General features: G+C 42.1%; 1 long non-coding RNA gene across 1 annotated transcript in view; it reads left to right on the forward strand.

Annotated features, from left to right (window-relative positions):
- Positions 1 to 859: 859 nt before the first annotated feature.
- Positions 860 to 16,485, forward strand: part of LOC148146851 (uncharacterized) — a 47,032-nt gene continuing 31,406 nt past the window's right edge. Inside the window, exon 1 of the long non-coding RNA XR_015760011.1 lies at positions 860 to 1,045. This is a non-coding gene — a long non-coding RNA (uncharacterized LOC148146851). The remainder of the gene's footprint in view (positions 1,046 to 16,485) is intronic.

Genomic DNA, 16,485 nt, shown 5'->3' on the forward strand with positions numbered 1-16,485 from the left:
GCAGGAGGAACATTGCACTGCCTTCACTGCCATCCCTCTGAAGCTAACTTTTATTTAAAAAAAAAACTGGGTCTAAAGAATACAACAAGCAAAATTCAGCACTTACCTACTTACCACAACAGGTGTTATTATTAGGTTAGAGGAGGAGGGCGGGTGGGAGGCACTACCCGTGTAGTGCCTCGGGTTCCTCTCCTTCGCGCTTTTAAATGTGTTTGAGTTTTAACTGCCTTCTAGTCAACTAGAGATAGACAATAAATGCTGGCTTAGCCAGCAATGTCTGCAGCACATGAACAAACTTTAAATAAAACAGATGAGGTGGGGGGCAAAGGGGTTGCCTCAAGGGAGGGGTAGGCCTCGATCACTGTCTTTCGGATTCAGAAGCTGCCAACCTCTGATTGTTCAGCAGTTCCTGACACCCAGAATTCCATGGCAAGGCGTGGAGTAGGCTGTTGGAGGTCACTTAATATTTCTAACCCCAGACATTGAGTAAAAGCAGGGGAAAATCACTGAAACCCGTGTCATCTCTGCATAGATCTGAGATATAAAGCACCCCTACAATGCTTTTTTTAGCTGCTTTGCCTTCCAACAGAAACATCTAAGGTGCCCCATTGCGACATTTGTCATTTACTGAAACCCTAGCCACTGAAAATGGAATGACGTGTTCTCCAATCGCTGAACACAATTGATGTGCAGTCACCTTTGACCCAGTTAGACACCCCTTCCATTAGCAGAGGCTGAACAATAACACTTGGAGAGTGAAAATTAAGAGCTACAGGCAGGGAGAGAGAAAAAGATGTGTGTGGGAACAATTGAATGCCATGAATGATTATAATGAGCTTTTATTTGTGTACAGCTGAGTTGCTTGCTAATTGGAATTCTACCTATCTCGGATATAGATGGCGGGGGATTTACCTATATCATTTCTGCTTTCACTTACACAGTTTTGTCCAGAAAGGCTCTTTATATCAGGTCAGGATTTTGGAATAACGAATGAAGCTTTTTGCTAATACGGTACCAGTTCGAAATGAAGTGAATTTTAGATGAGGTAAGTGATATTATTCTGATTAGTTGTGAAAGTTCTGAGCACAGATAACTGATATGCACAAGCTTCAGTGTGTTACAATGATAAAGGGTAATACAGAAGTTCAGAATCACTATTTGAAATCAAATCTAATCCAATTTTCTTCATAATGTGATGGAAGTTTTGGCCTTTTTTAAAATCTTTAACCAGGGCTACGTTTCACAAATGATCAGCAACAGATTGCACAAACTTGAAAATAAGTCATGCAATTTAGAATGAGAATTAGGGTTTATTGTCACATGTACTCAAGTACAAAAGTACAAGAGAACAATGAAAATATTACAGTATTACCAACACACGTTGCCATCTTAGGGACAAAGTACCTAGTTATTTTTTTATTCATGGGATGAGGACATCGCTGGCTAGGGCAGCATTTATTGCCCAACCCTAATTACCCAGAAGGCAGTGAGAGGCACCCACATTGCTATGGGTCTGGAGTCACATGTAGGCCAGACCAGGTAAGGATGACAGTTTCCTTCCTTAAAGGACATTAGTGAACTAGATGAGTTTTTCCTGACAATTGATTCATGGTCATCATTAGACTGTTTAATTTCAGATATCTATTGAACTCAAATTTGACAATCTGCTGTGGCGAGATTCAAACCTGGGTCCCCAGAACAATACCTGGGTCTCTTGAGTTAACAGGTCAGTGATAATATCACTAGGCCATCACCTCCCTGCTACAAGTTACAATCTTAGGAACCAAAATAGATGAGGTACAAAATTAGACAAGCAAATTAAAAAGCTAAAAGTTTTATGTTATGGTTCTTTGCAGTATAAATTAGGAAAAATAAAGAAATAAAGTTAGAAGATAAATATTACAGTCCTTCTGTAGCGTGATCAGATCAGGATTTCGGAGTAACTAATGAAGCTGCTTGCCTGTACAGTAACAGCTCTGCATGCTGGGGGCTGTCCACCGTGTAGGCCAACCCCAACCAGGCTGCCAGACCACTGACCACCCTCTGTAACAATCTGACCGCTCTGGGCCCCAGTCTGCTGACCATCCCACTCCACTCCAGCCTGCCAAGCCACTGACCACTATCTGTAACAGGCTGACCGCTGTGAACCGCAGTCTGCCAACTTTCCCTCTCTGTTCCAGGCCGCCAGCCCACTGACCACCCTCTGTAACAGGCTGACCGCCCTGGGCTCCAGTCTGCCGATCATCCCTCTCTGTTCCAGGCCGCCAGCTACTCTGCTTAGGGCCCAACAATCATTGGCTCTGGGCCTTCAGCTGCTGCAATGCTCCAATACCATCACTGTTGCTCTCTCCACAATATAAGTTTTAAAAAAAACAAACAAAAATTAAAAAAAGAGAAGAACGAGGAAAGGAAGAAGAAAGAAAAGTGGACGGAAAGGGTGAGCTCCAGGCTGAGGCCAGACCTACCGATGTCATCTTGGTAATATTGATCTGATCATCGGAACACAGATCTTCACGAGCAACTGATATTGCTGGGAAAAAACACACTAAGTCTAATTTGAACACCATGGGCACTTAGGAAGGACATACTGGCACTGGAACATGTCCAGCGGAGATTCACACGGATGATCCCTGGAATGGTAGGTCTAACATATGAGGAATGGCTGAGGATCCTGGGATTGTATTCATTGGAGTTTAGAAGATTAAGGGGAGATCTAATAGAAACTTACAAGATAATACACGGCTTGGAGAGGGTGGACGCGAGGAAATTGTTTCCGTTAGGCGAGGAGACTAGGACCCGTGGACACAGCCTTAGAATTAGAGGGGGTAAATTCAGAACAGAAATGCAGAGACATTTCTTCAGCAAGAGAATGGTGGGCCTATGGAATTCATTGCCGCAGAGTGCAGTGGAGGCTGGGACGCTAAATGTCTTCAAGGCAGAAATTGATAAATTCTTGATGTCACAAGGAATTAAGGGCCACGGGGAGAATGCGGGTAAGTGGAGTTGACACGCCCATCAGCCATGATTGAATGGCAGAGTGGACTCGATGGGCCGGATGGCCTTACTTCCGCTCCTGTCTTAGTTTATGGATCCAAAAAATGGTGATCAATATGCTATATTTTACTTTTACAGAATGCCACATTACGTTCCCCAGGTCCCTCTCTGTACAGGAGGTTCATGACATTGGTAAATTGATCATGCAGAATTTGGGACCATCTTCTGAATCACTTGATATAAGCAAGGGAGCCACAATGCAATGTTGAAATGAGTATCCCACATTTAGATCTAGAATCCCAAACATATTTTTTCCGAGACAGACCCTGATGAAGCAAACAGGTGCAACTCAAAAAGCCCCACTTAGAGAGTCATAGAGTCATAGAGATGTACAGCATGGATACAGACTCTTCGGTCCAACCCATCCATGCTGACCAGATATCCCAGCCCAAGCTAGTCCCACCTGCCAGCACCCGGCCCATATCCCTCCAGACCCTTCCTATTCATGCACCCATCCAACACATCCTCTGGCAGCTCATTCCAAACACATACCACCCTCTGCATGAAAACAGTTGCTCCATAGGTCTCTTTTATATCTTGCCCCTCTCACCCTAAACCTATGCCCTCTAGATCTGGACTTCCCCACCCCATGCTCCTATCCATGCCCCTCATAATTTTATAAACCTTTATAAGGTCACCCCTCAGCCTCCGACACTCCAGGGAAAACAGCCCCAGCCTGTTCAGCCTTTCCCTATAGCTCAAATCCTCCAACCCTGGAAACATCCTTGTAAATCTTTTCTGAAACCTTTCAAGTTTCACAACATCTTTCCAATTGGAAGGAGACCAGAATTGCACGCAATATTCCAGCAGTGGCCTAGCCAATGTTCTGTACAGCCACAACATGACCTCCCAACTCCTGTACTCAATACTCTGACCAATAAAGGAAAGCATACCAAACACCTTCTTCACTATCCTATCTACTTGTGACTCCACTTTCAAGGAGCTATGAACCTGCACTCCAAGGTCTCTTTGTTCAGCAACACTCCCTAGGACCTGACCATTAAGTGTATAAGTCCTGCTAAGATTTGCTTTCCCAAAATTTAGCACCTCACATTTATCTGAATTAAACTCCGTCTGCCACTTCTCAGCCCATTGGGCCATCTGATCCAGATCCTGTTGTAACCTAAGGTAACCCTCTTCACTGTCCACTACACCTCCAATTTTGGTGTCATCTGCAAACTTACTAACTGTACCTCTTATGCTCGCATCCAAATTATTTATGTAAATGACAAGAAGTAGAGGGCCCAGCACCGATCCTTGTGGCACTCCATTGGTCACAGGCCTCCAGTCTAAAAAACAACACTCCACCACCACCCTCTGTCTTCTACTTTTGAGCCAGTTCTGTATCCAAGTGGCTAGTTCTCCCTGCATTCCATGAGATCTAACCTTGCTAATCAGTCTCCCATGGGGAACATTGTCGAAAGCCATACTGGAGTTCATATAGATCACATCTACTGCTCTGCCCTCATCAATCTTCTTTGTTACTTCTTCAAAAAACCTCAATCAAGTTTGTGAGACATGATTTCCCATGCACAAAGCCATGTTGACTATCCCTAATCAGTCCTTGCCTTTCCAAATACATGTACATCCTGTCCCTCAGGATTCCCTCCAACAACTTGCCCACCTCCGAGGTCAGGCTCACTGGTCTATAGTTCTCTGGCTTGTCTTTACTGCCCTTCTTAAACAGTGGCACCACGTTAGCCAACCTCCAGTCTTCCAGCACCTCACCTGTGACTATCAATGATATAAATATCTCAGCAAGAGGCCCAGCAATGACTTCTCTCGCTTCCTACAGAGTTCTCTGGTACACCTGATCAGGTCCTCCGGATTTATCCACCTTTAACCGTTTCAAGACATCCATCTATTTCCCTACAGTCTACATCTTCCATATCCTTTTCCACAGTAAATACTGATGCAAAATATTCATTTAGTATCTCCCCCATTTTCTGTGGCTCTACTTAAAAGTCGCCTTGCTGATCTTTGAGTGGCCCTATTTTCTCCCTAGTTACCCTTTCGTCCTTAATGTATTTGTAAATACCCTTTCGATTCTCCTTAATTCTATTTGCCAAAGCTATCTCATGTCCCCGTTTTGTCCTCCTGATTTCCCTCTTAAATTTCCTCCTACTTTCTTTATACTCTTCTAAGGAGTCACTTGATCTATCCTGTCTATACCTGACATATACTTCCTTCTTTATCTTAACCAAACCCTCAATTTCTTTAGTCATCCAGCATTCCCTATAACTACCAGCCTTCCCTTTCATCCTGACAGGAATATATTTTCTCTGGATTCTTGTTATCTCATTTCTGAAGGCTTCCCATTTTCCAGCTGTCCCTTTACCTGCGAACATCTGCCTCCAATCAGCTTTTGAAAGTTCTTGCCTAATACCATCAAAATTGACCTTTCTCCAATTTAGAACTTCAACTTTTGATCTGGTCTATCATTTTCCATCACTGTTTTAAAACGAATAGAATTATGGTCGCTGGCCCCATAGTGCTCCCTCACTGACACCTCAGTCATCTGCCCTGCCTCATTTCTCAAGAGTAGGTCAAGTTTTGCACCTTCTCCAGTCGGTACATCCACATACTGAATCAGAAAATTGTCTTGTATACACTTAAGAAATTCCTCTCCATCTAAACCTTTAACACTATGGCAGTCCCAGTCAATGTTTGGAAAGTTAAAATCCCTGACCATAACTTCCCTATTATTCTTACAGATAGCTGAGATCTCCTTACAAGTTTGTTTCTCAATTTCCCTCTGACTATTGGGGGGTCTATAATACAATCCCAATATGGTGACCGTCCCTTTCTTATTTCTCAGTTCCACCCAAGTAACTTCCCTGGATGTATTTCCGAGAATATCCTCCCTCAGCACAGCTGTAATGCTATCCCTTATCAAAAATGCCACTTCCCCTCCTCTCTTGCCTCCCTTTCTATCCTTCCTGTAGCATTTGTATCCTGGAACATTAAGCTGCCAGTCCTGCCCATCCCTGAGCCATGTTTCTGTAATTGCTATGATATCCCAGTCCCATGTTCCTAACCATGACCTGAGTTCATCTGCCTTCCCTGTTAGCCCCCTTGCATTGAAATAAATGCAGTTTAATTTTATAGTCCTACCTTGACCCTGCCTGCCCTAACTGTTTGACTCACTTCTGTTCTCAGCTGTACCCATCTCAGATCGATCTCTTTCCTCACTATCGTCCCGGGTCCCACCACACCCCCCGACCTTACCAGCTTAAATCCTCCCAAGCAGTTCTAGAAAATGTCCCTGCCAGTATATTAGTTCGTTTTCAATTTAGGTGCAATCCGTGCTTCTTGTACAGATCACTTCTACCCCAAAAGAGATTCCAATGATCCAAAAATGTGAATCCTTCTCCCATACACCAGCTCCTCAGCCATGCATTCATCTGCTCTATCTTCCTATTCCTGCCCTCACTAGCTCGTAGCACTGGGTGTAATCCAGATATTACTACCCTTGAGGACCTCCTTTTTAAATTTCTGCCTAATTCTCTGTAATCTCCCTTCAGAATCTCAACCTTTTCCCTTCCAATGTCGTTGTTTCCAATGTGGACAATGACCTCCTGCTGGCCCCTCTCCCCCGTGAGAACATTCTGCACCCTCTCTGAGACATCCTTGATCCTGGCACCAGGGAAACAACACATCATTCTGCTTTTTCTCTGATGGCCACAGAAACGTCTGTCTGTACCTCTGACTATAGAATCTCCTAACACAATTGATCTCTTGGAAGCCGACGTACCCCTCATTGCATTAGAGCCAATCTCAATACCAGAAACTTGTCTGTTCATGCTACGTTCCCCTGAGAATCCATCACCCCCTAAATTTTCCAAAACAGCATACCTGTTTGAAATGGGTATATCCACAAAAGACACCTGCACTAACTGCCTACCTCTCTTACCCTTCCTGGAAATAACCCATCTATGTGACTGTATCTGAGACCTTCCCCTCTTTCTATACCTGCCATCCATCACATACTGTTGCTGTTGCAAATTCTCATTGCTTCTATCTGTCTCTCCAACCAACCACTCAATCTGATAAGATTTGCATCCAACAGCATTTATGGCAGATATAATCCGCAGTAACCCTTAAACTCTCTTTAAACTCCCACATCTGACAAGAAGTACATATCAGTCTATTTAAGGCATTTTTGCTCCTTCACAATCTACAGACCTAGAAAATAACACCGTCTTATTCCTTTACAAACACTGCCCCAGGTTAAATTAATATCTATGGCTTATATTTTAAGTTTAATCAAGAGACTTATCTCCAAAAACATATCATCAAGAAAGAATCCACTATAGTCACTACTGCAGCCTTTCTCTTGGACAGACTTAAAACAACGATTAACTTATCTGATTCTGTGCTGTGAACTTCGCTCAACAGTTCCTCTAAGATTAGTTGTGAATTTCACTGTTTATTAATTTTCCCAGATGCACTCTGATGTCCAGTGATACACGAATTCAAACAGCAAAGGCGGTAACTGTGCAGGTTCTCTCTCTCTCTCTCCTGCACTGTCCTCACCATGTGCTTCCTTTGTCTGCTCTTCTCCCTTTTAAACTGCTGTTGTTTTGACTTTTTTTTCCAAAGTTCCAAAACAATGCAACAGCATATAAAACAGTAATTGCTGCTCCTGGAATTCAAGGAAATCACCTCCAACACCTAAAATTTAATACTAAGAGTATTTGTGGAGTGTGAGGGAGTAGCAATGTTTTGTGTGCTTTCTTGATCAACTGCAAGACACTTATTGGCTCAGTCTCATCCCTCCTCATCACCTTCTCACCCAGGAAGCAGCTTCCCACCCCCACCCCAATTTTACATGATAGTAAAGCTAAACAGCATCATGTTTGGTGCTGGACACTTTCCAATCTTCTCGCAGAGTACTAGCACATCTCTACTCAGGTCACAGTCAGGTCATCGTTTATTTCAGAGGCTCTTGTACAAATTAATTAAATTCTATCACTCCAGAGAGAGGAATCTGTCATACCTTCTGTTTCCCCTCCAAGTATAATGGCCAAAACTGAAACTGTATGTGCAGCTTAGCCAGAATTATTGGAGCACCAATTTGATGGACTGTTGTACCCAATTCACTGTGAAAAGTCAAAGCTTATCTTCAGACCAATTTGTATTTCTTCGTTCAAAGGACGTGGGTGTTACTGGCTAGGCTAGCAATTGTTGAGCCACTCCCTAATTACCCAGAGGACAGTTAAGAGTCAACCACATTTCTGTGGGTCTGGAATCAAGGTCAGAATCAAACATTCCCTATCCTAAAGAGCATTAGTGAACCAAATGTTTTTTTTCCCTGACAATTGATAGCAATTTCATGGTCAGCATTAGACTTATTTCAGATTTTTTATTGAATTCAAATTCCAACAGCTGCCATGGACAAGATTTGGACTCAGGTCCCCAGAACATTACCTGAGTCTCTGAGATTAGTAGCCGAGCAATAATATCACTACTGCATCCCTATAAAGTACATAAACTATTAACAAATATATAGATCCTGTTGGAGAGGTGCAGAGGAAGCAACACCAATGAAAATGCTGCCATAGAAAACTTTTATACCTCGGAAACAGTATTACAGGTTTCAATTCATTAGTGCGAAAAGGAAATATGATTCACTTTCACAAGTCTGCTCATGAACTGTCTTCTTTTCACACTTGTCAGTTGAATCCAGTAACGCAGTGATACTGATAGGTTAGTCTATGTCTGTGATTAACCATACTTCTTCCAAACTCTCAGCTTATTTAAAGATGTTACAGAAAGGATATTATTAAGCAAGAGAAGGTTCAGGAAAAATTTACCAGGATGTGTAGGTTATGCAAGGTTTGAGTTATAAAGAAAGATTGGATAGGCTGGGACTTTGTTCAGTGGAGTGTACAAGATTGAGAAGTGACCTTATAGAGGTTTATAAAATCAGTGAGAGGTATAAATTGGATTAATGGTAGGTGTCTTTTCATTAGAATGGGGATTTCAAAACTAAGGTTTATATTTTTAAGGTGAGAGGAGTGGGATTTAAAAAAGGCATGAGGGGTAAATCTTTTACACAGAGGGTGCTTTGCACATGGAATGAACTTCCTGAGGAAGTGATGATGTGAGTATAGTTCAATGTTTAAAAGAGACTTAGACAAGTACATGAATATGAAAGGATTGGACGGAAATGGGCCAAGGGCAGGTTGGTGGGACGAGTTTAGTTTAGGATTATATTTGGCATGGACTTGTTGGACCGAAAGGTCTGTTTCCATGCTGTGTGACTATATAAAAGAATGATGTGGAGATGTCAGTGTTGGACTAGGGTGGACAAAGTTAAAAATCCTAATGAAGGATTTCCTCATTCCTGATGAAGGGCTTTTGCCCAAAACATCGATTTTCATGTTCCTCGGATGCTGCCTGACCTGCTGTGCTTTTCCAGCACCACTCATCTTGACTTTGATCTCTAGCATCTGCAGTCCTTACTTTCGCAAAGTTAAAAATCACACAACACCCCCAGGCTCTCGTCCAACATGTTTATTTGGAGTACCGAAAGCTTGTACTTCCAAATGAACCTGTTGGACTATAAACTGGCGTTGTGTAATTTTTACATTTGTATAAAAAAATCCATTCCATTTATCTGCATTCATAAATCAAGTGCAAATCTATACATTATTTTCATCTCGCTGATCCTTGAAAGAATTCAGAGAGTTTGACTCCATCCTTCTGACCAAAAGCCCCTTTTCAATATTTAATCAGGCTGTACGAAGAAGACCTCCTGTATATTGTTTCCTAACCTTTTATGTTATTCTGTGTTCCTATATCTTCCTCCAGTTTGGTCAAAAACAAATTTCTGAGTAAACATCCTTTGAATACTGAGTGTGATATAATATTTCCCTCTTAGAGGCTCCTTTCAGGAATAAAAGAATGACTAGGGTAGGAATAGGTCCAGTCAAGGATAGTAGTGGGAAGTTGCGTGTGGAGGCTGAAGAGATTGGGGAGACCCTGAATGAATACTTTTCGTCAGTATTCACTCAGGAACAGGATATTGTTGCCGATGTGAATACTGAGTCACAATTAATTAGAATGGATGGCTTTGAGGTATGGGGGGAAGAGGTGTTGGAAATTCTGGAAAGGGTGAAAATAGATAAGTCCCCTGGGCCTGATGACATTTATCCTAGGATTCTCTGGGAAGCAAGGGAGGAGATTGCAGAGCCAATTGCCTTGATTTTTATGTCCTCGTTGTCTACAGGAATAGTGCCAGAAGACTGGAGGATAGCAAATGTGGTTCCCTTGTTCAAGAAGGGGAGTAGGGATAACCCTAGTAACTATAGGCTGGTGAGTCTCACTTCTGTTGTGGGCAAAGTCTTAGAGAGAATTGTAAGGGATAGGATTTATGAACATCTGGATAGGAATAATGTGATCAAGGATAGTCAGCATGGTTTTGTGAAGGGCAGGTCGTGCCTCACAAACCTTATTGAATTCTTTGAGAAGGTGACTAAGGAGGTGGATGAGCGTAAAGCGGTAGATGTGGTGTATATGGATTTTAATAAGGCATTTGATAAGGTTCCCCATGGTAGGCTACGGCAAAAAATACGAGGTAAGGCATTGAGGGTGAGTTGGAGGTTTGGATTAGGAATTGGCTGGCTGGAAGAAGACAGAGGGTAGTAGTTGATGGTAAAGGTTCATCTTGGAGTGCAGTTACTAGCGGTGTTCCGCAAGGATCTGTTTTGGGACCATTGCTGTTTGTCATTTTTATAAATGACCTGGAGGAGGGGCTAGAAGGTTGGGTGAGCAAGTTTGCGGATGATATGAAAGTCGGTGGAGTTGTTGACAGTGAAGAAGGATGTGGCAGGTTACAGCAGGATATAGATAAGCTGCAGAGCTGGGCAGAAAGGTGGCAAATGGAGTTCAATGTAGGTAAGTGTGAAGTGATTCACTTTGGTTAGAGTAACAAGAAGATGGGGTACTGGGCTAATGGTCGGATACTTGGTAGTGTGGATGAGCAGAGGGATCTTGGTGTCCATGTACACAGATCTCTGAAAGTTGCCACCCAGGTAAATAGTGCGGTGAAGAAGGCATATGGCGTACTGGCTTTTATTGGTAGAGGAATTGAGTTCTGGAGTCCTGAGGTCATGTTGCAGTTGTATAAGACTCTGGTGTGGCCGCATCTGGAGTATTGTGTGCAGTTTTGGTCGCCATATTATAGGAAGGATGTGGAGGCACTGGAACGGGTGCAGAGGAGGTTTACCAGGATGTTGCCTGGTATGGTAGGAAGATCGTATGAGGAAAGGCTGAGGCACTTGGGGCTGTTTTCATTGGAGAAAAGAAGGTTTAGGGGTGACTTGATAGAGGTGTACAAGGTGATTAGGGGTTTAGATAGGGTTGACCATGAGAACCTTTTTCCACGTATGGAGTCAGCTATTACGAGGCGGCATAGCTTTAAATTAAGGGGTGGTAGGTATAGGACAGATGTTAGGGGTAGATTCTTTACTCAGTGAGTCATGAGTTCATGGAATGCCCTGCCAGTAGCAATGGTGGACTCTCCCTCTTTATGGGCATTTAAACGGGCATTGGATAGGCATATGGAGGATAGTGGGCTAGTGTAGGTTAGGTGGGCTTGGATCGGCGCAACATCGAGGGCCAAAGGGCCTGTACTGTGCTGTATTTTTCTATGTTTCTATGTTTCTATGTTTTCTTGTGGAAGTCTCACTGATTTTCTCGTAACTCAACAACAACAACGCAGCAGCTATGATGTGGTAATGCATCCTGCAGCACTGTCACCTGCATAAACATAATGACTGTTGGATTTCTGCTGACCACAACATTTCAGGGCACTTTAATCCAAAACTTCACTTCTTCACGTGTCACACCTATTCACATGTTAAAAATCAGAGCCGAATGAATATCTGGTCATCAATCCAAGCAAAAGGCAACACCATTTAGTTATTACAGATTCATGTCAGTTCTTCTGCTCTCTGATTAATTTTTCTTTCCTCAGTTCTCTGCTAACTCCATCTCATCACCTCCCATGAATCATTCATTTCATTTTTGCTGCGCACTGCCAATGGTACCTCTCATCACCACTACCAATCTTCTGCTTTCAGACAGCCTCAGCTGTGCAAAGTATTCAAATGAGTTTTTGCGGCTGCTTATGCATAAAGCGTGGAGTAATAGCAATTCATGTTTCACCCGCCCATACACATATGGAACATGGGGCTGTGGGAAGTGCCAAAGCAGCCAATACTCTGCTCTGCCTGACTGGTGGCAGGTCACACTGGATGGCTGCCTGCAATCAATATCCAGTTGTTAGCAAGTAAGAGCTATGTCTGTTCAGGATGGTTGAGCAGGTGAAAACATTTTTGTTCAGTTTAATGTGACAATGCTCTGCCAAATTAATGGGTGAGATCGCAGAGGCTGGGCTACTTAATCCTGTGATGCTTCAATGACAGTGAGTTATTGCCAACACTTTCGACACATCTGATAAAGGCATGTATCACTTTAGATATTAACCTTTTAAACCTGAAAGTGTTTTGTCAGTTTTGTGGCTTACATTTGTAGTCTTAAAATTATATTTCTGTGTCGTGTCCCATGGGGCATGCTATAATTTTTGTTTGTTTACAAGAGACCATAGCACAGAGACACACTCTTTGTATTAGTCTAGATTATATTAGCATTTATAATTTGTTTTTTCATTGGGCACAATTGTAATCTCTATCTCTGCAGCAAACTGATGAGGTTGCATATTGCAAACTCAAAGTAGTCACAACTGCCATCTCTTCTGTCACCATTTTTGCTTGAGTGCAGTTAACAGTGGTATGTTTGGAACTACAGATAAATTGTTCATATCACATGTCACTTAAGCCAGCTGACATCTTTATAGATTGCAACATGTTTTCATTTGTGTCCATGTTGTTTGACAATGTTGCTCTTAGTGAAACACTAACACCACGCAGGAACACACCTTCTAAAGATTCATAGGATCCCACCAGTGCAGAAAGAGGCCATTCAGCCCATCAAGTTTTCACCAACCCTCAGAAGACCATCCCATCCAGACCTAGCCCTCGAACAGACACATGGAGAACGTGTAGACTCCACACAGACAGTCACCCGAGGCTGGAATTGAACCCATGTTCCTGGCGCTGTAAGGCAGCAGTGCTAATCACTGAGCCACCAACTAAATGTTCCTAAACATGAAAAAGACTCCAACTCCAGTGTACACTAACTCTTGGGCAAAGAATTTTAAAATGTCTTTTTACAAAGGCATATCAATGCATATTAAATGCAAACCTCTTAATTAACCAGAATAATGTCTAAAGAGTAAATAAGAAAGTATGAACAACCTGAATATCTGACCATTGATTAACAGATCATTAATCAGTATCCTACTGTTTGCAAGGAGTAAAAGGTTGATAGAAATGCATCAATTTCTATCTGTGAAAGGAAAACAGAGGTCAGGAAAAGTGCGAGGGTTTCACAGGGATGGAAAACTATGATTTCATCTTGGGATCACGCCATTTATAAAAGCTGGTGTGGCATTGACTGTTAAGCTAATTCCCAGAAATACAATGTGTTAGGCAGCAGTAAGGGAACTTCATGGGCTCAACTATTCTACCTGCTTTCACAGGAGACCTTGCAGATTGTGAACCAGTTTCATTTAAGGACAATGGAAAATCCGTACTGGAGAAAGTATGGGAAGCTTCCTTTTGGTCATGACTGAATTTTGCCCATTTGGGGATGGAGGGATGGTGAGACATAACGGAAAGATCAGGAAACAAAGGAGCTCTCACTTCAGAGGCTTTTCATGTATGAACATGTCTAGCTGTATTTTATAACCTTTCTGAGATCTGCTTTTCAATTCTATTTATCTTTTGGCATCAAAGCGTGTATGGAGCATTCATGTACAAACAAAAGCAGTCAAATGTTGCCTGCAGGAGTTAACAGGAGGCCAGATGTAGTGGACGAATTTGTAAGGACTCAGGAGAACTGAAGACCTTTGAACAAGAGCTAATGTGAAAAGGGTTTTTACAAAAGCAACTTCCACTGCCACTCAACAAGTCAAATAACAGCGCGCTGTCAATTACAGGAACCTTGACTGGGTGGGAGTCAGATTTGAAATCAAGGTCATCAAAACTTTTTTTTAATAAATGTCCTTTTTCTTATACTTCCTCTTTAAACCTTTCACTCTTATGTTTTCCGTTAGCAAGCAGAATAAGATTGTGCAGTTGTAATGACACTCCATGTGAATTGGGAGGTGCCTCTGTGGAATATGACTTGTCTCTGTAACAATGTACCCTCCCTTGAGACAAAGCACTACAAATCAACCAGCCCAGTGACCCTACCATGAAGCAGCTTAATTTATCCAGTGATGGAGGCTAAATTTGAATTTAAGGCTTCTGAGCAGGAATCCATTGCCCAGAGACCCACAGGCCATTGACGAGTTCAATCATTTTTTAAAACAATTCTCACTTAAAATGAAATGAGGTAAATATGTTAACAAAACAATACTGACTGTCCTTCAACAAAAGCAAAATAGCTTAGGACCCAAGTTTAATATGAAACTAAAGGTGAAGTGAAAGCAGTTTCCATACTCTTTACATCTTTCTAATTTAATTCCATTTGCTAACTGGTTTGCAGCAGGGACCAGTGTCAATCAAACCATCATGTTGTATTGACAAATTAGCATCAGTAATGTGACAAGAAGATAAATAGGGTGACTGCAGACTTATAACAAATTAGAGCTCCCAGATTTTAATTTGGCGCAGATAGCCTATAACTCGTACTGCACATAAAGCTTTTCATCATTAATCCCTGTAAAATCTGAATTCCTCCAGAGTATTATTGCTGCCACTTCAGTTTGAAGCAGTGTCAGGAATTATAAATAGGCTGTATATAAGATAGATGAAGCCAGCTGCCATTAAAATCTAATACAATTGGTTTTGAAGAGACATAAGTGAAAATGAAATGCAAAGAAAGGTCAGTCCAGATTCAGGACCCTCTTAAACAGTGTTAATAACATTTCCCAAAATACATAAACTCAGATGTGTACAAAGACATGTGTTTCTAATTTTGTAGCACACAATGCAAAGGGCATTGCTGATATTTCATAACTTAATTGAGGATCTTACACCATCTGCTGAGGTAATATCTTTATGTCTGCTGAACCCATTTGAAAGACTAAATAGGAATATCTCTTGCTTCAATCAATCAGTTCTTTTCACTCTCCATCATACCAGATGCAGCTGTATTAAGAACAGAAAGTGCTGTCACAAATGAAACCAGAAATTGCAGCATCTTTGGAGAGAAATCAGAGTTAACTTTTCAGGTCCAGTGACCCTTCCTCAGAAAGGATTGCCAAAACCCTGGCAAAAATAACCCTTTCTCCCTCCCTTCAATGGAATAGGATTCCCTTGTTATCACTTCCCACCCACCATCTTCCATGTTCATCATGTTCACCATTTCCACATCTTCATCATGATCACCAACAGTAACTTTCCATCCTCGCTCTGTCAGCGTTCTAAATGAACGATCTTTGACACTATGATCTATTCCTCGATCATCTCCAACGCCTCACCCTCCTGCCACAGCACCTTCAGATGCAATCACAGGAGGTGTAGCACTTGCCCTTTCACCTCCTCCCATCTCATCATCCAAGGTGGCCCTTCCAGACGAAGCAATCATTCAGTTGCACTTTTTTCAGTCAAGTCTCCAGTATTCGCTGCTCACAATGCGATCTCCTCGACATCTACAATCACAGACTGATTGACCACTTCACTTAGCATTTCACCTCAGTCTGAAAGCATGACTCCAAACTTCCAGTTACATGAAGCCTCAATCAAATCCTCTTGCTCTCATGCTCACATTTCTGTCCCCGGTCTACTGCAGTGCTCCAGCCAAGCCCAGTGCAAGCTGGAGGAATAGCACCACATTTTCCACTTTGTCATTTTACAATCATCTGGACTGAAAAGTGAGTTCAACAACTTCAGAGCATGAACAGTAACCCGCATTATAATTCTTTTTCCCTCCAATGTCTGTGTCTTGTTTTCTTTTCAGCTAGTACAGGCTATTATTTTGTTATTAACACTTATTCTGGGTCTGTGTTTTGCTTTCTCTCTGCAATCGTGACCACTCCCATCTTGTTCTATGGACACCTTTCATCTCTAATCCCCCTCACCATCTAACCTTGTCCTGACCTTTGCTTCAGTTCTACTTGTTCATTTCCCCTTTTCCCAGACTATACAACTAATTACAGTCCACCTCTCTTCAGTTCTGAAATAGAGTCGCATTAGACTTGAAACATTTGTTATGGATCAGAAATGACCCCCTCAAAATACATTAAGAAGATATTAAGAAGATCTTAGTTTTTTTTTATTTTAATGGTAAGTGTAAGGGCACTGCATTTCAGATGCAATTCGATTGGTCAAACTACCAGATGTGAAACAAAACACA

The sequence above is a fragment of the Chiloscyllium plagiosum genome, unplaced genomic scaffold (assembly GCF_037043375.1).
Source record: "Chiloscyllium plagiosum isolate Xiang-an unplaced genomic scaffold, Cpla_swu_hap1 HiC_scaffold_18, whole genome shotgun sequence".
Taxonomy (NCBI): Eukaryota; Metazoa; Chordata; class Chondrichthyes; order Orectolobiformes; family Hemiscylliidae; genus Chiloscyllium; species Chiloscyllium plagiosum.